Below are 23,998 nucleotides of genomic sequence, written 5' to 3' on the forward strand. Positions count from 1 at the left end.
TTTCATGCGGTTAGTCCACTATTCTATGACCCGCTATCTAACATCCCGACCTATAGCCATCCAGTTATAGTGCCATTATAGCAAAGCCCTTTCTTTCTTCTCCAAAGAAGTTATAGCATATGTTGATGAACCTGAGTGTTACCAGGTGCAGATCAGATATTGTCCATGATGATTACTGGTGTTAGCTCACAGCCTGAGCAGAGCATGTATACCCAGCAACAGTGAAATGGGGAAAGGAGATCAGGATATTTCATCCATTACCATGCTGCACTCTCTCTCAGTTTCTGCAATGAAGATGATGGAAATAAAAGAGGCTACAAAAAGGACACCCAAATACAGGCAGTCCAGTGAGGCCAGAAGACAAAAGCCAAGTATTGGTGGTAACAGAGCCATGTTTTCAAATGAAAGATGATCTAAATGTGCAGGATGGAGACCTATTTTAAAGACAGAGAGCCTCATCACATAAGAATGTCATGCATAAAATAAATGCTTGACACCTGGCACTGGCAGCTGTCTGAAATGACTGTGTGTTTGTTGGCCTGGAATGAATACACAGCTCTCATTCTTGATAGAAGAATGTGATAACCATCAGCAGAAAGATTGTTACCATACGAGCTGTGCACCCAACTACGGGAGCAGATTTTACTTTTTTCCAATGCTGACAGAGGACTACTATTTAGATTTTTGAGAGGCTAGTGCCCTGCCTGATGCAAGAATCATGTCAGTGACTAGCAAACCAAAGGGCTATGGCATTCTGAACATGGTATTCACCATCAATGAACTTCGGTTTGCCTCAGAAGAAGTCAAGGAATTTGCACATAAATGGAAGTTTGACCACCACTCCTGGTCCCCAACAAATGCAAAGACAAATAGGAAGGTGGGATCATCTGTGAATGCGGTGAAGAGACTGTTACACAAGGCTGTTTCTTCGGCCTCTGACCCCTTGTTGGCATTTTTGATAAGCAGGCATGCCCCAGCATGGGAATGCCAAAACAACCCAGTGCAGGCACTAATGGAAGGGACAAAGGACCAAAACCCTTTACAAGAACAAATGGATATAAGCTGGCTAGTAGGAAGTTTAGACTTGAGATTAGGCGAAGGTTTCTAACCATTAGAGGAGTGAAGTTCTGGAACGGCCTTCCAAGGGAAGTAATGGGGGCAAAAGATCTATCTGGTTTCAAGATTAAACTAGATGGGTTTATGAAGGGGATGGTTTGATGAGATAACATGATCTTCGTAACTAATTGTCCATTCATTATCAGTGGGAATAGGTCAATGGAGGGATGATAGGAGTTACTATAGAGAACTTTCTGGGTGTCTGGCTGATGAGTCTTGCCCACATGCTCAGGGTTTAGCTGATCACCATATTTGGGGTCAGGAAAGAATTTTCCTCCAGGGTAGATTGACAGAGGCCCTGGAGGTTTTTCGCCTTCCTCTGTAGCATGGGGTATAGATCACAGCTAGAGGATTCTCTGCATCTTGGGGTCTTCAAAGTATTTGAAGGCTTCAATATCTGAGATATAGGTGAGAGGATTATTCTAGGAGGGGTGGGTGAGATTTTGTGGCCTGCATTGTGCAGGGGGTCAGACTAGATGATCATAATGGTCCCGTCTGACCTTAAAGTCTATGAGTCTATGAGTAAAACCCTTCTACCCATGAGGGGAGACCTGTTGCTCCTTAGATAACCCTGAAAAGAGATGGCCAACAGTCAGAGAAAGCAAGCACTGGAGTACAGCAGATCAGTGAAGGACCTATCAGCTCTAGGGACTGGCACTGCTGTGAGAATACATCTGCTAGAAAGATACCAGAAAGAGTGGACTAAATAAGTTGCATTGTTGCAGAAGTACCCATGTCTCATGAGGTAATTACAGAAAAGAGACAAGTGAGCTGAAGGAGCAAAGGATACTTGAGAGCCAGCAGAGACCCTACAGAGATTGCCAAAAGAGCCTACAGAGATCATCATAGAGCATAGAGATGGAAAACCAGCTGGAGGAAAGGGACAGCAGAGGTGGGGAACCTTTTTTGGGTCAGGGGCCACTCACCCACAGAAAAATCAGTTGGTGGCCTCCAAAAGGCCAAAAAAATCTCCCCAACTCCCACCTCTCACTGATGTGCCCCCAACTGAGAAGGGGAAAGACATTCTCCACATTCTCCTAGCACACCGGAGCTTGGGGGGAGCAGTCTAGTAGGTTTTGTGTGCTCTAGCCCTCCAGTGCGCAGCAGGGGGCTGGAGCGATAGTGTGGACTCCCGAATGCTAGGGTGGGTCTTGACCTCGGGGGACCAGATCCAGGCAAGCCGGGGGCCACATCCAGCCTGGCTTGAGGTTCCCACCTCTGGTCTATGGCGTTAGTTTCAGAGACAGGTGACTGGGAGACAGCAATAGATGACTCCCAGTGTGGTCACCTGTTGAGGAGATCATATTATCTCAAAAATTATGTAACCAGCTGAATCTGTGGTAAGGATGGGACATCAGCTCAGCCTCTGACTGAAAGAACATGGCGTGAAGGTCTGGGGGTCAATTATTTCTTTTTATCGTCTGTGGAAATGGAATGAGAGGGACCATGTTCCCTGAAGGGATTGTTATGGTCTGAATACCAGGAAAACAAGAAGGATATGGAGTTAGGTTGGAAGTAAAACAGCTACATGGACCAGAGCTTCCCACGTGATTTAATAAAAGCTCAATTTGTTCAGCTTCACTTGCATTTGGCTTCACTCTTTCCTAATAAAGCACAGAATAGCTAACATGCTTTAAATGCACAACCTAACTTACTGTGCACTAAGTCACCCATATAGGCAAGCCCTAAAGCTCTTTTTTTCTATGGTAGAAAATTTGGGGATGGGCATTTTATAGTCCTCAACACTTCAAAGTGTACATAATCCCCACCTCATGCTTAACAATGAGACCAAAGTGCAACACATAAATATCCAAGTATAAGAGACCCCCTTTATTAATTTGCTTTAAGGTTCCAATCCGCTCCTAGTTCTCACAACATTTACATTGTATCAATGGGAGATCACTGTGTTCATGGACTGCACTAAGTGTGACGGTACCTTTGATTTGTCATTTGTTTCAGTTAAGCATTCTCGTATCTAGTTGGTCAAGAAAAAATATTTCCCCTTCGTCAGCAAATGGTATATTAAAAATACCACTTATGTGTTTATACCAAATAATTTTCAAACTGGTATGCTCTGTCATCAGCTTGCAGAGTGCAAGCCAACCCAACCAGAGTTAGAGCTACAGTAAGTCATTTTATCAACCCCATATAAAAGTGTAGTTCTTGATAAACATTCCCAAGGCAAGACATTTATAAAAATGACCTGAGCATGGTCCTTTGTCTGTTCCTGCACACACAGTTTTTTAGCTGAGATTTGTTATTATTCTGTGTGCAGCCATCAGAAAGTGTTTTTTCAAATGTGGAACTCTACGCAGTTCTAGCTACTTTTAAATAACAGGAATAGGAGTCACTAGTGTACCACAGGATTAAAACATATCTCTGATCTGATTAGGAAAACCTGCTTGTGCTTAATATTCTGGATTTAAGAGATTGCAAACCCATATTTCAGTATTTTTGTGAAAGTTACCATTTGAGATTCTATATCATACAACAAGTGTTTGGGCCAAATTTTGCCTTGCTTTTCAACCTGTGAAATCTCACTGGGAGGGGAAAGGATGGAGATAAGAGTTGCATTATTATTTTCTACCACAGAGAGTTAGGGAATGATCTGATGGACAGACACACCACAGATGGTGGGCTGTTTATTCTGCATTCAATAAATTAATGGTTTGTTTATATTGCTGAATATAACTCATGCTTCTAAACCTCTTATGCTTGGATGATATATATTTGCCTGAGTAGAGATAACTTTTTGAAAGAAGATTAAGCTGACAGTTTCTTAAGATTTCAGCAAAAATAGAAAAGAATCATTGATGCCGAGAGATACCGTCCAGGGAGAGCTGATTTTTGGCATTAAAACAGGTGTCTATGAAGTCTTACAAGAATTTGAATGGGCTCTCTTACTTTTTGTTTTCAATTGATAACCACAGTAGTAAACACCCCTGACATAATCATAACAATCCCACTAAAACTATATGTAATGCTTGTACTATTATCCAATGTCAGAAACAGAACTATTAGTATTGGTGTGGAGCTTCATCCTGTGGTATGTTATGGAACAGTTTAAGGACCTTTTTATAGAACTAGAGTAATTCTTTCCTAAGTACTAATGTTCTTCTTATGAAGAAAATATGTGTTATAGGTCTGATCTAATTCCAAGTCTATGGAAAGCCTCCGGGTGACTTCAATGTGTGGGATCAGGCCCTATGGATAGTTTAAATGTGTTATAAAATGCTGAAAAACAATATCAAGTAACATAGTTCTCAGAGATGTTGCTCACATAATAAAATGCAAGATGAAGAAGCAATAAGATCAGAACCGTAACCAAAAGTACAAAGGACAGCAGATTATCACAGGGGCTGTGTCTACATTGCACTGCTCTTCCAGAAAAGCTACCGTATATTCCGGCGTACAAGACGACCTCTGATGTTAAAAAACATCCCCCAAAAATCGGGGGTCGTCTTGTACGCCGGATGCCCCGCCGCTGGAGCCCCTCCGCGGCTTTGAAAGCCTCGGGGGAAGCCGGCGGCGGGGCATCTCAGGCGCGCCTGGGCTGCCCCCCCGCCGGAGCCCCTCCGCGGCTTTGAAAGCCTCGGGGGAAGCCGGCGGGGGGGCATCCCAGGCGCGCATGGGCTGCCCCCCCGCCGGAGCCCCTCCGCGCCGCCGCGGAGGGGCTCCGGCGGGGGGGCAGCCCATGCGCGCCTGGGATGCCCCGCCGCCGGCTTCCCCCGAGGCTTTCAAAGCCGCGGAGGGGCTCCGGCGGGGGGGCAGCCCATGCGCGCCTGGGATGCCCCGCCGCCGGCTTCCCCCGAGGCTTTCAAAGCCGCGGAGGGGCTCCGGCGGGGGGGCAGCCCATGCGCGCCTGGGATGCCCCCCCGCCGGCTTCCCCCGAGGCTTTCAAAGCCGCGGAGGGGCTCCGGCGGGGGGGCAGCCCATGCGCGCCTGGGATGCCCCCCCGCCGGCTTCCCCCGAGGCTTTCAAAGCCGCGGAGGGGCTCTGGCGGGGGGGCAGCCCATGCGCGCCTGGGATGCCCCCCCGCCGGCTTCCCCCGAGGCTTTCAAAGCCGCGGAGGGGCTCCGGCGGGGGGGGGGGGGGGCAGCCCAGGCGCTCCTGGCGGCTTTGCTCCCGGTGCCTCTGGTCTGCTGGGGACCATCTTCAGCAGACCAGGGACACCGGGAGCAAAGGAGGCGGAGGGGCGCTGGGGTATAAGATGAAACCCTATCTTTTAATTAAAAAGATAGGGGGTCGTCTTATACACCCAATCGCCCTATACGCCGGAAAATACGGTACACAAATAGCGAACTGCAATTTGGGTAGCTTTTTCTGCTTCTTTTTTTGGAAGACGTTTTTCTGACATTTTGCCCATTTGGGCCAAATGTTGGAACCCCTCCCCCCTTTTCAGAACATTCCTTCTTCCTTGTAAAACAAGGTTTACAGGGAAGCCAAAACAGTGTGTCTGCTCTTCTGAAAAAATTTCTGGTATCCCGGAAAAACTCTGCAGTGTAGCCATAAACAGGGAGGGAAGCACTTCTCACATTAACTACTTCTACAAGAATGCAAAGTAGTCCGAATGTGGGACACACTGGTCACTTTCTCAAGATGATTCATTGTTAAATAAAACAAATATATGTGATACTCTGAGTCAGTCTGTCTCCTTTAAATGATTGAAGAAAAGATTGTGCATCCTTGAAAGACACATCAGTTATGATGAGAGAAACTTCTAAAACACAAATGAAATATTTTCATATTTGTGAACTTAGTGTGGAAATGTGTTATATACACATTCTCTCTTTTTTACAATGGGGGTTATGAGAAAAGATGTATCTTTGAGTTTTCTATTCCTGCTTCCTTACGGCTGTTCTGGGCTGATAACAGAAATGTCCCCCAATGTAGTCCTTCAGTCTGGCAACTATCTTGCACTATTACTGTTTTTTCCTGGACAGGTATGGAGAATGGGGGAGATGGATGGGGCGAGAAATTGGTCACTGAATGTTTTTGAAGTTTTAAGTTGTAAGGTTGGACACGTTAAAAATCAAAATGATGTTTGATGTAATCTTACAAACAGTACAATAGATATATTTGAAGGATGATAGTTTTTTATCTGTTCAGTAAGATAGATGGGCATGACTCAAGTTGTCATGTATATAAATGTGAGTATTGACTAAGGCTAGCATAAGTTTATATACGTATATATCCTATTAATAAAATGTTAATATTAATATGTATTATTGCACTGTATATATATGCATTAATCACCAGTAACATTAAGCACAAATATTGCAACTGTGAAATAGCTTAAACTGGCCTTTTCCACAATCCTGTTCATTTATTATAAGTATCCCATAATGCCTTGCATTTGCTGAAGAAGCATTTTGCCATAAATAAGTAGGACACTCATCAAAATCAAGATATATTCATTCTGTCTTAGTACAAGCTAGGTAATTACCTTCCCAGACCAGTGCTTGGAATGCTAGTATCCAACACAAAGGTAGAAGGAAACTTCCTAAGTTCCCTTACGAAACTGGGGCAAAATGATGGGTTGGATTTTAGTGATGTGTTAAGAATTGTGTAACTTGTAAAATCACCATATAAATAATACCAGCTGAAATGTGTATCATGACTGGGATCATATCAAACCTTTTTTCCTGTCCTATATTATTATTTGCTTTGAGCAATAAACCAGACTGACATTAGTTATTTGATTCCTTGAACATATTTCATAATGAACAAAGTGTGGACAAACAATTGGCTATACAATTTATCAACATGTGCTTTAAAGGGATTGTACAAATGACATGTTGGTAAAAGACAGCTGACAAGAATAAATTACCCTTTTCTTTGGATAAAAAGAGATGATAACCTCCTGGAAGTAGTCATCGTCCACATGGACACTGGAAAAGATTTCTCTTTCCTTAAAAATAAGGGGGTTCCTAAAATCGTTAGAGATCTTAATGTTCTGATCATGTGAAAGTGTGTGTGTGTGTGGGAGAAAGTTATGAGTTAATAACATTAATATTGTTTAAAAGGAATGTAATTCCTAATTTTAAAAAGCATTCCTGTGCAGGAAAGCACCTAAGTGCGTGTATGGTTTCCTGAATTGGGGTCACAGCTCACAAATATGAAACAAAATAATAGATTACAGAATGTTAGAGCTGATATGTGTAATAAAGGCCCTGTGCAGAAGGTCAGCAGTGGGACTTGGTGAGCCTTGTGCTGTCTCTTTGTACCTGGGTGAATTTCACCATATATAAGCAAAGGCAGCTCCCACATCTATATGCCATGATTGCCACAGTGATTTTTCTTTCCTTCTGTAGGAGCAGTATAGAAAAAAGTATATATGGCTCTAAAAGAACTATCTTGCCATTGGTAAGTTACAAGCAAAATCTCTTTTCTCAATGAGATTTTTATCTAATAAATTGGCAATGCTCTGGGCACTCCTAAGAAAGGAACATTGACCCTCCTGCCCTTCCGCAGTTTATCTAATTCAAAGGCCCAGTCATTCTCGGGTTTTTTTTTTATCAGAGACAGGATGAGGAAGTTGAAAATGTTAGGTAGGCAGAGAGAGATTGCAATGAAATAATATATAATGCTACGTTTTTGAATCTGTTTTTTTGACCTCTGCCTAATCGCGTGTCTCTTCTAATTCAATGTATTTTAAAGAGTCCCAAGCCACAAGCACTGCCTGGCACTTTATGGGTCAGTAGATGCTGCTCTGAAAGCTACTTGAGAATTACAGAATTGTTATAGATGCACTTGCAGGCTTTTAGCATTGTAATTGCTTTACTCAGGACAAGCATCAGATGAATACCTGTGGTCCAGGCCTACTATATAGCACTTTTTTCAAGGACAAGTAGGATTTTAGATGGCAAGCTGAAATATTTCCTATTAATGCAGGGGGTCATTGTGGGGTAGAGGCCATGCTGACTCAACTGCAGCAGTTAAGGAACATCTGGACAGAGTTCTCCTTCTGCTTTGCTTGCAGTGGACTGGGATGTTGTTATTAACAGTTATTATTTATTAGGTATTAAATATTTTTCCCTAACCTCTTTTTCCCCCCTTTTCCTTTTGTGATAAACAAGCACTGCCAATATGGGCTGTAACCGAATCACCCTCCCCATTTATCATACTAATTGAGGCTTAATGAGGAGAAGCCTGAGGCTGGAAGTGTTGTTGTCAACCCAGAACATTATTGGAGTGTAGCTTCTTATGGTAATTAGTGAAGTCTGTAATAATTAGGTCTACTCAGTACTGTATTTATCACACAGATTTAGCACTCACAACTTTTCGTACTGAAATGAATATATTGTATGTAGGGAGCAACAATTTGAAATCTAAAAGAGGTTGGTGTTAATCAACACAATATTCTTTCCATTTTAAGAACTTGTCATTTTATACTTCTTTTCATACAAGGCTGCACATTCACCATGGTCTCACTCCTATTTAATGGGTTTACTGTAGCACAAACCTTGGGGGTAACCCAACATGGTCATGGAACTGCTTTAAAATTGTGTTTAAATATGCATAGTTTTGAGAAGGAAACCATTTTCTTTTTTATGTAAAAGCTTCGAAGTAGCAAGGAAAGGGTAAAACTCAACACTCAGTCTTACACAGTGGGCATCAACTGAGATTTTGTTCTCAAATGAGAGATCTGTGAATAGCAAACCAGAGATCTGCTATGTGAATGTAGGAGGAGAACTTTCCCCCAAGATATGTAAACCACTTGTGTGCCTGTGGACAATTGCCCTATCTTTGAGTCTCCGTCCAAAGTCTTCCCACCTAAAAGTCAACCTTTAGCCCTTCTCTTTCAATATATATATATTCTGGAAGCACTTTCTCTGAAAGGACTCAGTGTAATAGCAGGTGAAAACTACAGTGCAGATGTCTGAGGATAAATCGACTTCACAGATTAAATGGGAAGTGATTAACATAAATATGAGCACAGATGGCCTGTTTTGGGACCTTATTGATGATGGAACAAAGGGATTGCTAAACTATATAAGCTGAAATAGTGATGAGTTTCTCTTCTTCTCTGTGCTCCAGTAGGTTACCTCCTAAAATGTATGGCATTAGCTATTCAGTATTAATCAATGGTGGTGCCTATGAAGGGGCATTACTTAGGACACTAAGATAAAGTCTGGTTTGGAATAATATGATTTTTTTTCCAAATCTACTTTTAAGGCCCCTGATCCTTATTTAGGAGGCACTGAAAGAAAAAAAGAGAGTTTAATTTAAAATGTTTATGACAGTTTTGAAGATATCAAAAATCAGATATGGCACACAAAGCATCACAACTATTTTATAATAATCTGGGCATTCAGTTGTATGACCTCAGATACATTCAACCCAGACTCCAGTACCTGGGGAAAAAATGGTAAAAGAAAATTTTTTCAAGAAGAAAAGTTGCAAGAATACAAAACAGAGGGCAACCTGAAGGGGAAAACTAGAAACAGAGGGTTTTTTAATTTAAGATGACTGTACCTTTGCAAAATAGTAAGGCGTTTTAAGAAAAGGCCACTAGTACAAATATGAAGTCACATTTTTTTTTCTAATTATAGATGTGGAATTATATTTACAATTTATAAACTGTATTTTCCCTTTCTCTTTCATCCCCTTACTTACTGCATTGCTTCTCTTTGGCATACGTCTCAAGGTGCATCTACACTGCTCCTGGAGCTCAAAATAAACTACGTAATTTGAGCTGTGCAAATTGCATAGCTTATTTTGAGTCAATTTCAAAATAGCTTATTTCAAAATTTGGTGTTGTCCACACAGCACTTATTTTGAAATAAATCACTATTCTGGAACGGCCCTTACTCTTCATGGAATAAGATTTACAGGGACATTGGAATAGCGATTATTTTTAAATAATGGGCATGCTCAAAAGATGCAGAATAACTATTTTCGGATACCTCCGATATCCCGAAATAGCGCTGCAGTGTAGGTGTAGCCTCAAAGGGGTAGCTGTACTAGTCTGTAACTTAAAAAAACTTAAAAAAAAGAATGGTCCTGTAACACCTTAGAGTTCTTAGTCTCAAGTCCACTTCTTAAATCCCTTGAGATGTAAAACAGGCTGTGTCTTTCCCTTATATCTTGGGTTCCTCAGCGTTGTCCACCTGGGAAGAAAAGGATTGAATTTAGTACACTAACTGTTATCCTCTGCACAACATCATGGTTTATTGATTGTAATCCTAGTCCTTGTATTTTTCATTAGTAATAGTAATTGAAATATGGCAGTAGAACTGTAGAAAGAGATGAAAGAGATATGAAAGAGATGGCAGATGCTTGGGAAGGTGACTTCAGTGCCCATGGAAATAAAGACAACTCTGCTTTATTTACCTCACGATCTCATGACCATTAAGACTGTTACCTGTCCTTGGGCTCAGCCAAGGAATAACCCAAAGGGTGAACTCAAGCATCACTGGAGCTAATGTATTAGTATGGATTCTTAAGGGTACAGCAATACTCTCTCTCTCTCTCTCTCTCACACACACACACACACACACACATCACATCACATCACATCACATCACATTACATTCATGTGTACAGTTTGGAGGCAGGCTACAGGCACGGCATAGATTATTTCTGATTTCACGGGCAGCTGGCGCTTGGTGTCATCTTCCTGGAGATCGACCGCGAAGTCATGACAACACACAAAGTCCCTTCGGATCCATGGGAGGGCTACTGCCTCTGGTTCAATCCCATGTTTCACATGCTGTTACATCTCTTCTGAGAGGAGATATTTTTCCTGGTTACTCGTCAATTGATTTATACACTTTGCAGGGTCCTTTCTTACCTTAAAAATGTTATAGATCCTGGACAGCCTAATGACTGGGTGTTTCTCATTCACACTTTCCCACTCATTCCACAGATTACATACATATTCATAAGCATACATTAAGCAATATGGTTTCTAAGCAAATGTCTTGCATTATTGGCCTCGACATAACAAAACCCTAACATAAATTATAGCTGAGAGAGCCGGGAAGAGGGAAGCAGGAGTGTGTGTCCAGCCAGCTAGACCAATGGGGTATATATATGTGTGTGTGTGTGTGTGTGTGTGTAGTGTGCGGCTGGCTACAAGAACAATCAATGCACTGTCTTCAGTGGTTTCTGGATCCAGTCATACAGCTGGACATTCTCTGAACCTATGTTAGAAGCTGGGACTGGAGATAACGACTGATGAAAATTACACCATTTTCATTACTTGCTCTTGTTGAAGCAAAGATTTTACCTCTTCTGTTAAGACAAAGGACCTGTTTTGGTCATCCTTCCATCAAGTCTGATGGAGCTAACTGGGTTTCAGAGGATGTGAGGAAAAACTTTGTTCAGTTCACAGTGACCCAAGGGGACTTTATTATCTCTTGCCCTGAGCTATCTGTGGATTTGTCTTCAAATGCCCTTGTTTACAACTTTACAGATCGCTGTGGTATTTTGGTGGCTTGTGACTGGTGAAGTGATCTACAAAAGTTGAACTAATTGTGGTGTGAATAGTTTTGAAACACTGTGTTGTGGTTGTGCAGAATATTGAAGAATGGTTTATCTTTCTCCTACACTACACAACATAGCACTGAGACACTGGCAGAAGCTGTGACTGCACCATCACCTGAGAATGTCTGCCTTGTAATTGCCACTTCACAATCTTGAGGATTTGCTGGACTCATTTCTGCTTCTGGAATTTGAAACACAGTAAAACTCCAATAGTCCAGCATCCAATAGTCCAGCACTCCTGATAGTCCGGCATCAAAATGGCAAGAGCCTAGTGAGTGAGCTTCGGCAAAAAATGAGTCACAAGGTAACAGCGGCAGCAGCTGAACTGAGCAAAAAGGGTAAAAAAGGCTTAAAAAAACTAAAACATTACAGTATACTGTATACAGTATGTACAATAAAAAGGGTTAAGAACACTTTATATACAGTATATAATGTATACAGTGTATATATATAACCATTTTATAGTACCTCCTGATAGTCCAGCATATCTGATAATCCGGCACCATCTAGGTTCTGGATTATCGGAAGTCTATTGTAGTAACAGTGACCGAAAACAAACCAAATCCTATTCCCTCAGGCTGCGTCTGACTGCAGGCTTCTTTCGGAAGAAGATTTTCTGGAAGAGATCTTCCAAAAAAAGTCTTCCAAAAGTGAGCATCTACACAGCAAAAGAGCATCAAAAAAAATCTGCTTTTTCGAAAGATAGCGTCCATATTGATGTAAGTGAAGTTTTTTCAGAAAAACGGATGTTTTTCTGAAAAAGCTCTGCGTTGTAGACTTACCCTTAGATGAAAATATTTATCATGGTTACCAGTGCTTTCCTTACCTGAAATCTTGGCTATCTGGTATGGGGTTGGGAGCGGCACAAAAAAGTTTCAGCTACCACAGAGTGTGAGAGCTTTACCTTTTACGGAGGCTGTTGTGATGTAAGCATTAATATAGCTTTGCTTCATATTCTTATGAGTGTTCTTGACTTCCTCTGCGTAAGCAGTTTTCTGGCTGGAAGCTTGCTCACTTTCAAAGTCAGGGTCACAGACGAAGTGGAGCACATGCTCCCTCTTTCAACAGAAATCTCTCTCTCTCTCTCTCTGCCCCCCCCCCCCCACTCCCTCCCTCCATGTATTATGTTGACTTGATGCTGGGAAATGATGCTCAAATACTGCCATCATGGGCACTTCATAATGCCTTGCTATTATTATTTGCTTTTATGAAAACCCTTCTTGATATGCATTTTAGATTAGATATTTTATATCTGAGTAGCAGAGATTCTTTGAAAAATAATGTTATTATGGCTCCACAACTATTCAACAGAATATTCAACTAAGGTCATAAAATATGCATATACACAATCAGTGATCAGTTAAGTTCCCAATAAGTAAAAATATTGAGGTGCTTTGTTTTTTTTTCTAGATTCTTTGCTTGTCTTCTTCTGGTGGACACCTTGATTTATTTGGTATCCCCCTTTTATCAAAGATGTGCCCTCTGATCTTCATTTTCATCAGTATGAAGAGAAACTCCTATTCCTGGCTGAGATTCAGATCCATAAGGTCAGTGGAAACAAATATATCACATCCATTTATTGTATGCTTCACTGAAATACCATAATTTGGAGACAAGCTTTCATATCCTCCTAGATAGTTAGGCTTTAATGGGTCTCTCATGGAGCGATCATCAGTAGAGGGACGGTTCTTGCTGTGGTTTTCCATTAGGAAGCTCAATTTTTCCATTCTGGGCACCCTTTTTTATAATGTGATTCTGTCTATACCTGTGTTCTGTGCATATACATGAAGGCTACGTCTACACTGGCATGATTTTCCGAAAATGCTTTTAATGGAAAACTTTTCCATTAAAAGCATTTTCGGAAAAGAACGTCTAGATTGGCAAGATGCTTTTCCGCAAAAGCACTTTTTGTGGAAAAGCGTCCGTGGCCAATCTAGACGCGCTTTTCCGCAAAAAAGCCCCGATCGCCATTTTCGCGATCGGGGCTTTTTTGCGGAAAACAGTACTGTGCTGTTTACACTAGTCCTCTTGCGCAAATGATTTGTGCAAGAGGGCTTTTGCCTGAATGGGAGCTGCACAGTATTTCCGCAAGAACACCTACGATCTTACATGAGATCGTCAGTGTTCTTGCGGAAATTCAAGCGGCCAGTGTAGACAGCTGGCAAGTTTTTCCGCAAAATCAGATGATTTTGCGGAAAAACTTGTCAGTCTAGACACAGCCAAAAAGTATTGGCCTTCTTTTTCCTTATTGGTCTGGTGTCCTCTAAAAATTAGAGGTACCTCAATTTTCATAGGTTGTGTATAATTCCTTTTATTCTTATTAGCATTGATATACAACCTGTGCCCTGTGGCTAAGATTCATGTTCAGAGGTGAAAGTAAGACGGTGCACCCCAGCACAGCACACTGGCAAAAGGAGCCGGTTGGCTGGCCAGGACACTCATCTGCAGGAGCGGGTGAGAGGTGCTTCTAGCCAGGCTTCTGGGGCTTCCTGCATGCTGCTATGCTAAACAGAAGCCAGGCAAGTGAAAAGGTTGGGGCTGTCCCAGCCCCAAGCCTCCCCACAGGGTACCATTTAGGAAGGGAGTGTGGACACACTTCTTGCTATTCTCCTTCCCCGTCACTGTCAGGGAGTGAGGGGAAAATGCACTTTGCTGCATTCCTCTCCTTCTGGCTGGTGAGGGCCAGATGAGCCGTGCGCTTTTCTCTCAGTCCCTGACAGTGACAGAAAGGGAAAGAGCAAGCAGTATCCTCGTATGAATCTCAGGGAGGGGTGGGCTTCAACATCCTTCCCTTTCTCCCCCACACGAACCCCCTGTCCTGAGCCCCACACCCCAGCCCTGACTTCTGCACCTCCCACACTTCCCAACCCTCTGTCCTGAGGCCTTCCTCACTCCACAACCCTGATTCCACACCCCGAGAGACCCTCACCCCCATGCCCTGACTCTTGCAACCCCGCATGCTCTCTCCCTGCCCTTATCCCCTCCATCGTGACACTCCTCAGCCTCCTACCCTGAGCCCACTGCACCTCATTCCACACTTAAAAATTTCTTACAAGTACTGTCATATCACAACCCCCCCACCCCTGACACACACACCTGATGCCCTATGGCCTCACCTGGAGTCAGAAGTGGATTGTGATATGATAGGAACTGTACGAAATTTAAGTTACTTTTACCCTTGTCAAGTTAGAGACAGATACGCATCTAAAGCATTTTTTGTGTTTTAAAACTAATCTTCCAACTATTTTTTTGCAATACTATCCCTTTTATCTCTTCTCCGATAATCGTATGGCATCAGGTTATTCTTTGGTCACTTACCTTCAAGGCCTAAAATAGCTAAAATAAAACTTTACAGGCCTCGGCTTATCAGTCTTGCATTTCAGCCATCCTTACTTAGATAACTAATGCATAATTAATTATTCCTACTAAATACTAATCAGTCTTATATTTTTATAATGCTACAATTTAACTCTGTTAAGCAAACATGATTATGTATGTGCTGATATGTTAAATGTGTAACAACATGCAATGAATGAATAATACACTAAAATCATTGGCTACAGCTCCTTAATTTAGCAAACATAACATAATGAGTCAATGGGAAGAAGCTGAAGCTTAAATAAGGGGCAAACTTTAACAGTGAGAGTTGTTAATTACTGGAACAATAGACCAGCTGTTGCAAAAAAGACAAGGGTGGAAGTGGGCTAGACAGTCAGCAGTGGCATAGCGAGAAGGTGGCAGTGGGAGAGTGGGGGACAGTTGCCCCCGGGAGCCATACTTGGGGGTGCCAGTTTAGTCCCCCTCCATTCCCCCTGTCATCCCTCAGCTCGCCTGCTCCTCCTCTGCCCATTGCCGCCGGCTGGAGCCTCCTCCCAGCCTCTCCGCCTCCAGCCCATCCCTCTTCCATCTCCATGGGCAAGTAAGCGCATGCAGGGTTCCGGCAAACTGGAGGGGCTGGAGGAAGACATGGTACAAGCTCCCTGCTCTCTTCTCAGGGTCGGGCTCAGCCGTGCACCAGGTTCAGGGCCCCTCTGCATGGTGGTGGGGGGAAGGAGGGCAAATATTACCTTTACCTCTGGGCACATAACACCCTTGCTACGCCTCTGAGGATACATCTAAACTACATCCCTTTTTCGATAAAGGGATGTAAATTAGATGTATCAAAATTGTAAATGAAGTCGGGATTTGAATGTCCCATGCTTCATTTACATAATAGCGGTCGTGGCTTTTTTCCGAAAAGCTGCTTTTTGGAAAAAAAACTGTGGTCAAGACAGGGATTGTTCAACAGAAATGCCCCATTTCGGAAGATCCTGTAAACCTCATTTTTTGAGGGTTACTGGATCTTTTGAAATGGGGCATTTGTCTAACGATCCCCATCTTGAGTGTGGGTTTTTTTGAAAAGCGGCTTTTAAAAAAAAAAGCGATGGCCGCCATTGTGTAGATTAAGCACAGGAAATTCAAATCCCAGCCTCATTTACAATTTTGATACGTCTAATTTACATCTCTTTATTGAAAAAGGAATGTAGTTTAGATGTACCCTGACAGACATCAACTGAGTATTAAGCAGAGTGCTAGATTGACTGGTCTGGCCCAGCCTGAGATGTGCTTTCGTGAAAGTCTGAAACCTTGGTTCTGAAAGTTTTAGACAGAACTTGATGTGAGAATCAGAACTTTCTCTAGAACTGAGTAACAAGAGTTCACCAATTACTATTTCCTGCACAGCACTGTTGTTACCAGCAAATGATGTACACATAAGTCACATCCTTTTCCTGGTAGGTAACAGTTGAAAGTGTACTCCATTTTGAAGGAACTAAAATAATTTCTTGAGATTTCAAGTATGTACATAATACATCATGTGTCTCCAACAACCACAGACATTTAAAACAGATCTATTCTTCCACATTTTATCTTTTCCTGTCCATTCAAGACCCAAAGAAAGGTTTTGCATTTGTTGCCAATTTAGTGACTATGCAGAAAATTTTAATAATTAAGTTGTGTTCACTGAACTGATTTAATTGTCATGGTTTTCCATATAAGTGTAATTACCACGGCACTTCTATTTTGGATCCTCTTAGCTGCAAAATAGGCCTTATGTTGTTTTCTGCCCCTTTTGTTTCTGCTCTAGCTTTAGCACCGTGTGGTAGGGATCGTCTTTAAAAATAAAACTACGGAACAAGCCTACATGTTCATAATGGCTTCTCTTGTATTCACTGGGGTCTCTTGTAAGTGCAGCATGCTGCCACCTTCTGCTGTGTGAACAATGTAGCAAGCACTTATTGTAGTTACTGGTTGACAGCAGTTACTAATGATTGGATTCAGTTGCTCAGTATGAGTGATTTTGTATGCTTGTGTAATTTACAGTTCTGTAAAATGGAGAATATCCTAAGTGTATAGAAGTTTCCTTGCTGGATTCATGCTGAAAATAGAACAGGTTTCTCGGGAGAGAAATAAACATTCTCCTCCATTATTACCTGGCACAATATAGAATATTTTTTCTCTGTCTAACATTTTTGGCAGAAGGCCTATCTGCCTGCACTTTCCCCTCCCTGACCCCCTTTTTTAGCTCCTAGATTTACTGATATCTTGAGGTAATTATCATTCCCATGGTAAGCATGCTAACAGAACCTTTATGCACCAGCTCAGTCATTAGCATTCTTTATAGAACTGAGGATCATTGCAAGAATGTGTCCTTTTTATGACATTGCAAATATTTATCCCATTTCTGTTTATAAAAAAAAAAAATCTCAGACTCAGAGCAATCTTGAAAAGTGCAATTGAAAAGAGTTCTATTGGAAAATAAAGAAAAAACCCTAAAATGCATTGTTCTAATTAAAAGCCACTTACTTTACGTGTATGGTATTATCAAATGTATCTATTTCATATTCACAGTGTCAGATGTGGGAGGAAGAACTACGTGCTATATTTTTAAGGATTTATTTTATATAGTTTAACTCCACTGCTGCTAGTGCTTGCTAAAGTTTCTATGTTAGAGCAGAATGTAGTGTGTCAGGCAAAGACCTGACACTTTTAAAAATCAGGCTCCTTCAATATACTAAGCACATGAATATTTGCTGGACACATATGAAAATGCAGTGAGAAGCTGACTCACACTATGGCTGACTACAATTTTTTGAACTAAATTTTTTTTCTGAAAAAGGAAGATTCTAGTTGATCAAAATGTGTTACTTAAAAGGGGAAAAAATAGCAATACGTTTGGTGCTTTTCAAGCTGGATTCACTCGAAACTTTAGAAGAAGAGCTGTCACTTATCATAGGAGAAGTGGTGAGTGGGTAATAACTTTCAGCGACAGGGCACTTAACTGAGGTTAGAGGAGAGGGAGAGGAGATCTGGGTTCTAGTCCCTTTTCAAATGAATATTTATTTATACATAGTGGAACAGCTTCAACTGGAGAGATTGCAAAAAACCTACCTCTAGAACAGCTAATTGCCTGCTTGTTAGGGACCTCTCTTGGGTAGATGGAGATCTGGGTTTACTGGACTATGGAGAATGGGTGGTGGGGTGCTCCATTTCCACTTCAGTTATCTGATTCAGCCTTTGTTCCCTTTACTTTGTTTAAAAATAGCAAACCCAAAGGCTATGATTAGACTGGCATGATTTTCCACAAATGCTTTTAACGGAAAAGTTTTCAGTTAAAAGCATTTTCGAAACAGAGCATCTAGATTGGCATGGACAGTTTTCCGCAAAAGCACTTTTTGTGGAAAAGCGTCCGTGGCCAATCTAGATGCGCTTTTCCGCAAAAAAGCCCTGATCGCCATTTTCACGATTGGGGCTTTTTTGCGGAAAACAAATCTGTCTACACTGGCCCTTTTGCACAAAAGTTTTGCGCAAAAGGAACTTTTGCCCAAACAGAAGCAGCATAGTATTTCCACAAAAAGCACTGATTTCTTACAGTAGGAAGTCAGTGCTTTTGCGGAAATTCAAGCGGCCAGTGTAAACAGCTTGCAAGTTTTTCCGGAAAAGCAGCTGATTTTCCGGAAAAACTGGCCAGTCTAGACATAGCCAAAATGTTTTGTTTGATCCAAAATGAAAATCCAAAATGACATTTGATTTGCTAAACGTTCAGGTTTAGTTCAACTCAAATGCATTTCTTTTTCTATTTTTCAGAGCTGCTTCCAAATATAAATCAGTTATCTGCACAGCTCTAGATATTAATAATTGACAGTGTCATTCATATAAAAGCCATTGGAATGTCTCTGTGGGTAGAAAGAATTAGCACCTAGCAAAGAAAGGTGTCTGAACTAAGAATCCACGAATAGCCAAGCTGGGTAGGAAAGGACAAGATAAGGTTTCCATTTCTGATGTTGTTTGAGTGACTAAACGGGGTGGGTTTGAAATACATTGAAATACGTTACTTTTCTTTAAATTCTGTTAAGATCAGGCTAGAAACATTATCTGGTTTATGGATCACCAGATCTCAATAAAAAAAAGTTGGTAAAATCTTGGTGCTACTGAAGTCAGTGGGAATTTAGCCATCATCTTCAATAAAACCAAGGCTTTACCTTTTTGACTCAGGGTGAAAGCCCTAAAGGTGCTATGTATAGAAGGGTAACAATCAGTAGTAGGTATGTTATTCTCCAATTCAGACTAGGAATGTCAAGCAGCTGGCATCAAAGGGTATGTCTACTCTACAGGACAAAGTTGAATTAAGATATGCAAATTTCAGTTTGTGACAGGGTCAGAACAGGATATAAAAGGCTATAAAAAGTAGCAGAGGGGAGATACATAAGCTTCAGGCTGAGGAGATCTCTGTTCCCAGAGTAACAGGGAGGGGCTGGTTTAGAACCAGCAGAGGCACTCAGGGGCAGTGGAACACCTGGGGCTAATAGACCAGGCCTGTAGAGTCAGGCCAGCCTCGGCTACTTAGGACACCTGGGGGGTAATTAAGAAAACCAATTCAGACTGGCTAGAAAAGAAGGTTTGCCTGCAGTTAGGGTGCATGCATGTAGCTGAATGGTTGGAGGAAAGTATTGCTGAGAATAGGAGGAAAGGAGACAACAACTGAACAGTAGGAGGATGAACCGGAGAGAAGGAAGGTGCTGGGGAAGATGTGGGGGAAGTAGCCCAGGGGCTTTGGAATTGTCTTACAGCAGATGTCGGGGATTTTCAACCACTGGGGGAAAAGGACTGTGGAGTTTATTCTCCGTTTTACCATACACTGGCCAAAGATGAAAAGAGCATAGCAAACTAAAGCCCTAGGTATGGCACCTAAAACTGTTGGCTGCTGTGAGCCTCCGAGGCAAGCAAATCCACCAAGAAGTGCAGAACCCACTGAGTTTTCATAGAAGCTTTGTCACAAGCTATGTTCATTGTGTTGCTGAAGTCAAAGTAGCTTTACTTGGCTTTTGGCTCTGTCTAGACTGCAGGAAGTCAAAGGAAGAATGTTCTTCCTTTGACTTCTCTTACTCCTCATAAAAGCAGGGTTACTGGCATTGACTGGAATGCTCCTCTCACTTCAAATTAGCAGTCTTAACTAGATGGCTAGTTTGAACCCCGGAAGATCAACAGCAGCAGCTTTGATCTTCCTCTATAGTGTAGATGTATCCAAATTGTCATGCTATTATATAAGATGAGTTATTGAAGCTGCCATATCAAATCACCAAATCTCTAAGGGTATGTCTACACTACAGTGTTATTTCGAAATATCTCATTTCGAAATAGTTATTTCGAAATAATGCATCTACACACAAAATGCATTTCGAAATAGCTTTTTGCTATTTCTAAATAGCGCATCCACATTGAGTGGACTCTGAATCGCATTTACGGCTGGCTGGAACCAGTTTCATCAGGGCACCAGGTCAGGACTTACTGCATAGGGCTGCTGCCTGAGGCTATCTGAGGTCTGTGCTTAAAGGGACCCCCCCCAGACAATCAGTTCTCAGGTTTCCCTGCTTGCTTGTGTATCTTGATGAGGGACAGCAAAGCATTTTGTCTCTGTGTGCTCTGGTTGCCCTCACTCAGGACACCACAGCACTCTGCAACATGGAGCCAGAGCTGCCCCTGGGCACTCTGGTGCTTCTCTTGGACACGTTGCTGTGAGCCCGGCTACACTTGCTGCAGGCTTCCATCTGGGAGGTCCATCGGGGGGCTGTCAGTATCCAGGAGGCCCTGCGGGAGAGCTTCCACCCTAAGGAGTACTAAGAGCCTCCCTGGTCTGCCCCACTGGGGGCTTGTGCCTCATTCCTCCCTCATGTCCTTCCACTTACACCCCAGCCCCCTTCCTGACGTAAAATCAAATACACGTTTTTTCATAAACACAAACTGTCTTTATTTAACAAAATGGGGGGGGGGGAGAGATGAAACTCTGGTGAGACTGGGGAAAGGAAGAGAGAGGGGAGGGAAAATCAAGGGAAGAAGGGGGAGGGGAAGCTCAGGGTTGGGGGTCTCACCAGACCAACTTGATTGTCATGCAAACCTGCTCCTGGGTTCACATGTGGCCTTTGGTGGCTAGGCTGGCAGCTATCCTGCCAAAGATGGCCACGTTCCTCTGTCTAGTGCGGAGATCATGGACGTTGGGGGCATCCCCCCCCCAAACCTGAATGAGGTCCATGATCTCTACCCTGGACCAGGAAGGCGCCCTCCTTCTCCGGGCCCTGGCAGGCTCCTGGGAGCTGGCAGACTGCTCCTGGGGAGTGGTGGAGGGCTGGCTGCCAGTGGCTTGCTGGCTTATGTTTTGGGGCCATTGGGTCAGGGGCAGTGACTGCTGGCTCTGGGCAGGCAGGCATGGAGCTGGCACAGGCACTATGGCCAGAGTCTACCCCTTTAAGGGGGGAGGGAGAGGAGTGTTCTTGGTTGAGGCTGGAGTGGCACCCTGGGGAGGCTGGAGGCCCCCTATTTCGAAATAAGTGTCTACACAGCAGTTATTTTGAAATAGCTATTTCGAATTTGGCATTATTCCTCATGGAATGAGGTTTACCAAATTTGAAATAAGTGCTCCTCTGTTTTGAATTAATTTCAAAATAGCAGTTTGGCTGTGTAGATGCTAGTAAAGTTATTTCAAAATAAGGGCTGTTATTTCAAAATAACTTTGCTGTGCAGGCATACTCAAAGATCCTATTTAGGAAAGAAAAAAAGGCTTTAAATATGTTTTCCTTTGTCATGTAATTCTGGCCTTAATGGGCAGCTGAGTGGATCAATTCATAGTTAGATCAAGTAACTTACCACATCATACTATCGGTTGCAAGGCACCCTCCTTATTGTTTCAGTATACCAGGCAAGCAGGAATTTCATGGTTCTTTGCAACTCTACAGTGATTCCACAAAAGGGCTTTATCAAATAAATAGTAAGCTTTCCTGTTGCTATTTTTGCAAATTCTGGGTGTGAGTTACCTTATACAGCCACGTATGTTTAATATCATTAATTGTGATTATCAAGTTCATTATTGTTGGCAAGAGAGAAAAGATATCCATCCACTCCAAAAAACACACCCAAAAAACCACCACAAAATGTTTAAAATTTGGCATAATACTGCCCACCAACAATTTCATTACTTTTGCTTTGCAAAGCCAGTATTTCTGTTTAACATGGTGAGGGAAAGGAAAGGGGAGGGAAATGTCTTTGTTAAGTTGCGGAGGGTATATGCTGAAATGCCTTTTGTCCACAGAGGTCAGACAAACAACTGGACTGTTGGGCCTATTTGATGAATACCTAAAATGGTATGGTATTTTATTCTGTAACTTTTGTTCACCTGAAAGGAGAGTCGTCTTCTCCTCCTCCTCTAGAGTCCCAGGCTATAAAGAAACTGAAAAAGGACTGCAAAACAACTCCCTTCAATCACCAGGGATTTATTTGTATTGCAGTATTACAAAAGCAGTACGAAGAAGTTTAGGGGAATGCTACAAATGGTAATGGAGTTTGATTAGGCTGGCATAGTGCTTTTGAAATGCTGCAGTACCTGTTCTGGGTTGATCCTTGCACTGTAACTGCTGACCTGGAATTCATATGCAAATTTGACACCCTGAAACAAGGCTTAAATAGCCACATGGGCTGTGTCTAGACTGGCAAGTTTTTCCACAAAATCAGCTGATTTTGCGGAAAAACTTGCCAGCTGTCTACACTGGCCGCTTGAATTTCCAGAAAAGCACTGACGATCTCATGTAAAATCATCAGTGCTTTTCCAGAAATACTATGCTGCTCCCGTTCGGGCAAAAGTCTTTTTCCGAAAAACTTTTGCGCAAAAGGGCCAGTGTAGACAGCATACTATTGTTTTCCGCAAAAAAGCCCCGATCGCGAAAATGGCTCTTGGGAGGTGTCCATGCTGTGTTTCGGGGCACTGGTGGGGTTGCTGCCAAGAATCCCATGAAGCTCATTGTAGAGCAGCATGTCTGTGGTGTGGAACCAGAACGACTGTTTGCCTCTCTTGTCTTCCAGTATACCCACTGAAGTTCTTTGCTTTTCATGTGATACTGCTGAGTGTTCCAGGTGTAACCCTTCTCCCCACATGTCCCTCACAATATTTCCTTGAATGTCTACATTTCACTGGCTGGCTTGGAGCTGTGCCTGAACAGGCTCTTCTCCCCACAGACCAATAAGCTTCATCATCTCCTGTGTACTCCAGTCTGGAGCATACTTGGAGCAGTGGGTCACCATGATCAGCTGTACTGGGGAGCTCTCCACAGTGATCAAACAGGAAATGGGAATTCAAAAGTCTCTGAGGATTTAACAGGGGATGGTATGTTTCCCGTGCTGTTGTGCAATGGAGCTGAAAACTATCATCAGAGCAGAGCATTGTGGGATGCCTTCTGGAGGCCAAGTCAGTTGACCTAAACAACGCTGTATCTACACTGCCTTTCTATTGACCCATTGAAATTGAATTAAGTGCTACAGCTTTGCAGAGTATCGAAGTCAACATTATAAGTGACTTAGGGCAGTGGAAAGGACCTGATAGCATAGACACATACACTATTAGGTTGACATAAGGTGGCTTCTGCCAACTTAAATTTGTAATTTAGACCAGGTCTGGTAATGAATTAAGTTTCTCATGTCCCCTGGAGTTTTGGTTAAAAGGATATCCATGCCTGACAACTATTCAGATTTCTTCTTTAATGGGAGATTCATTGTTTGCAGATGCATTTCTCTTTATATCCCAACAAGGGAGTCTTCATGCAGATTAAAAAGGGACTGATTTCAAAATTTCTGTGTCCTCTAAAAAATTGCAAAAAGAAAATCACTAATTTCCGAAGGATGGTTTCTGTGCTACTAGAAAATGTAGAAACACCTCTTCTCTTTACACTATACTATACAGCCAGCTAACAGGAAACTTTAGGGGAACTTCTTGATATATATGATGCCATTGATATTTATTAACAGAACAGGAACTTATTGTTATTGAACACTGGCAAAATTGTTTTTAGAGAGGCTAATTGTGCTCTGC

At 42.4% G+C, this 23,998-nt stretch overlaps 1 long non-coding RNA gene across 1 annotated transcript in view; it reads left to right on the forward strand.

The window, feature by feature from the left end:
* LOC142827003 (uncharacterized) overlaps positions 1-23,998 on the forward strand; it is a 192,681-nt gene that overhangs the window by 81,624 nt on the left and 87,059 nt on the right. Inside the window, exon 3 of the long non-coding RNA XR_012901330.1 lies at positions 13,018-13,154. This is a non-coding gene — a long non-coding RNA (uncharacterized LOC142827003). The remainder of the gene's footprint in view (positions 1-13,017; positions 13,155-23,998) is intronic.

Source organism: Pelodiscus sinensis, chromosome 1 (assembly GCF_049634645.1).
Source record: "Pelodiscus sinensis isolate JC-2024 chromosome 1, ASM4963464v1, whole genome shotgun sequence".
NCBI lineage: Eukaryota > Metazoa > Chordata > Testudines > Trionychidae > Pelodiscus > Pelodiscus sinensis.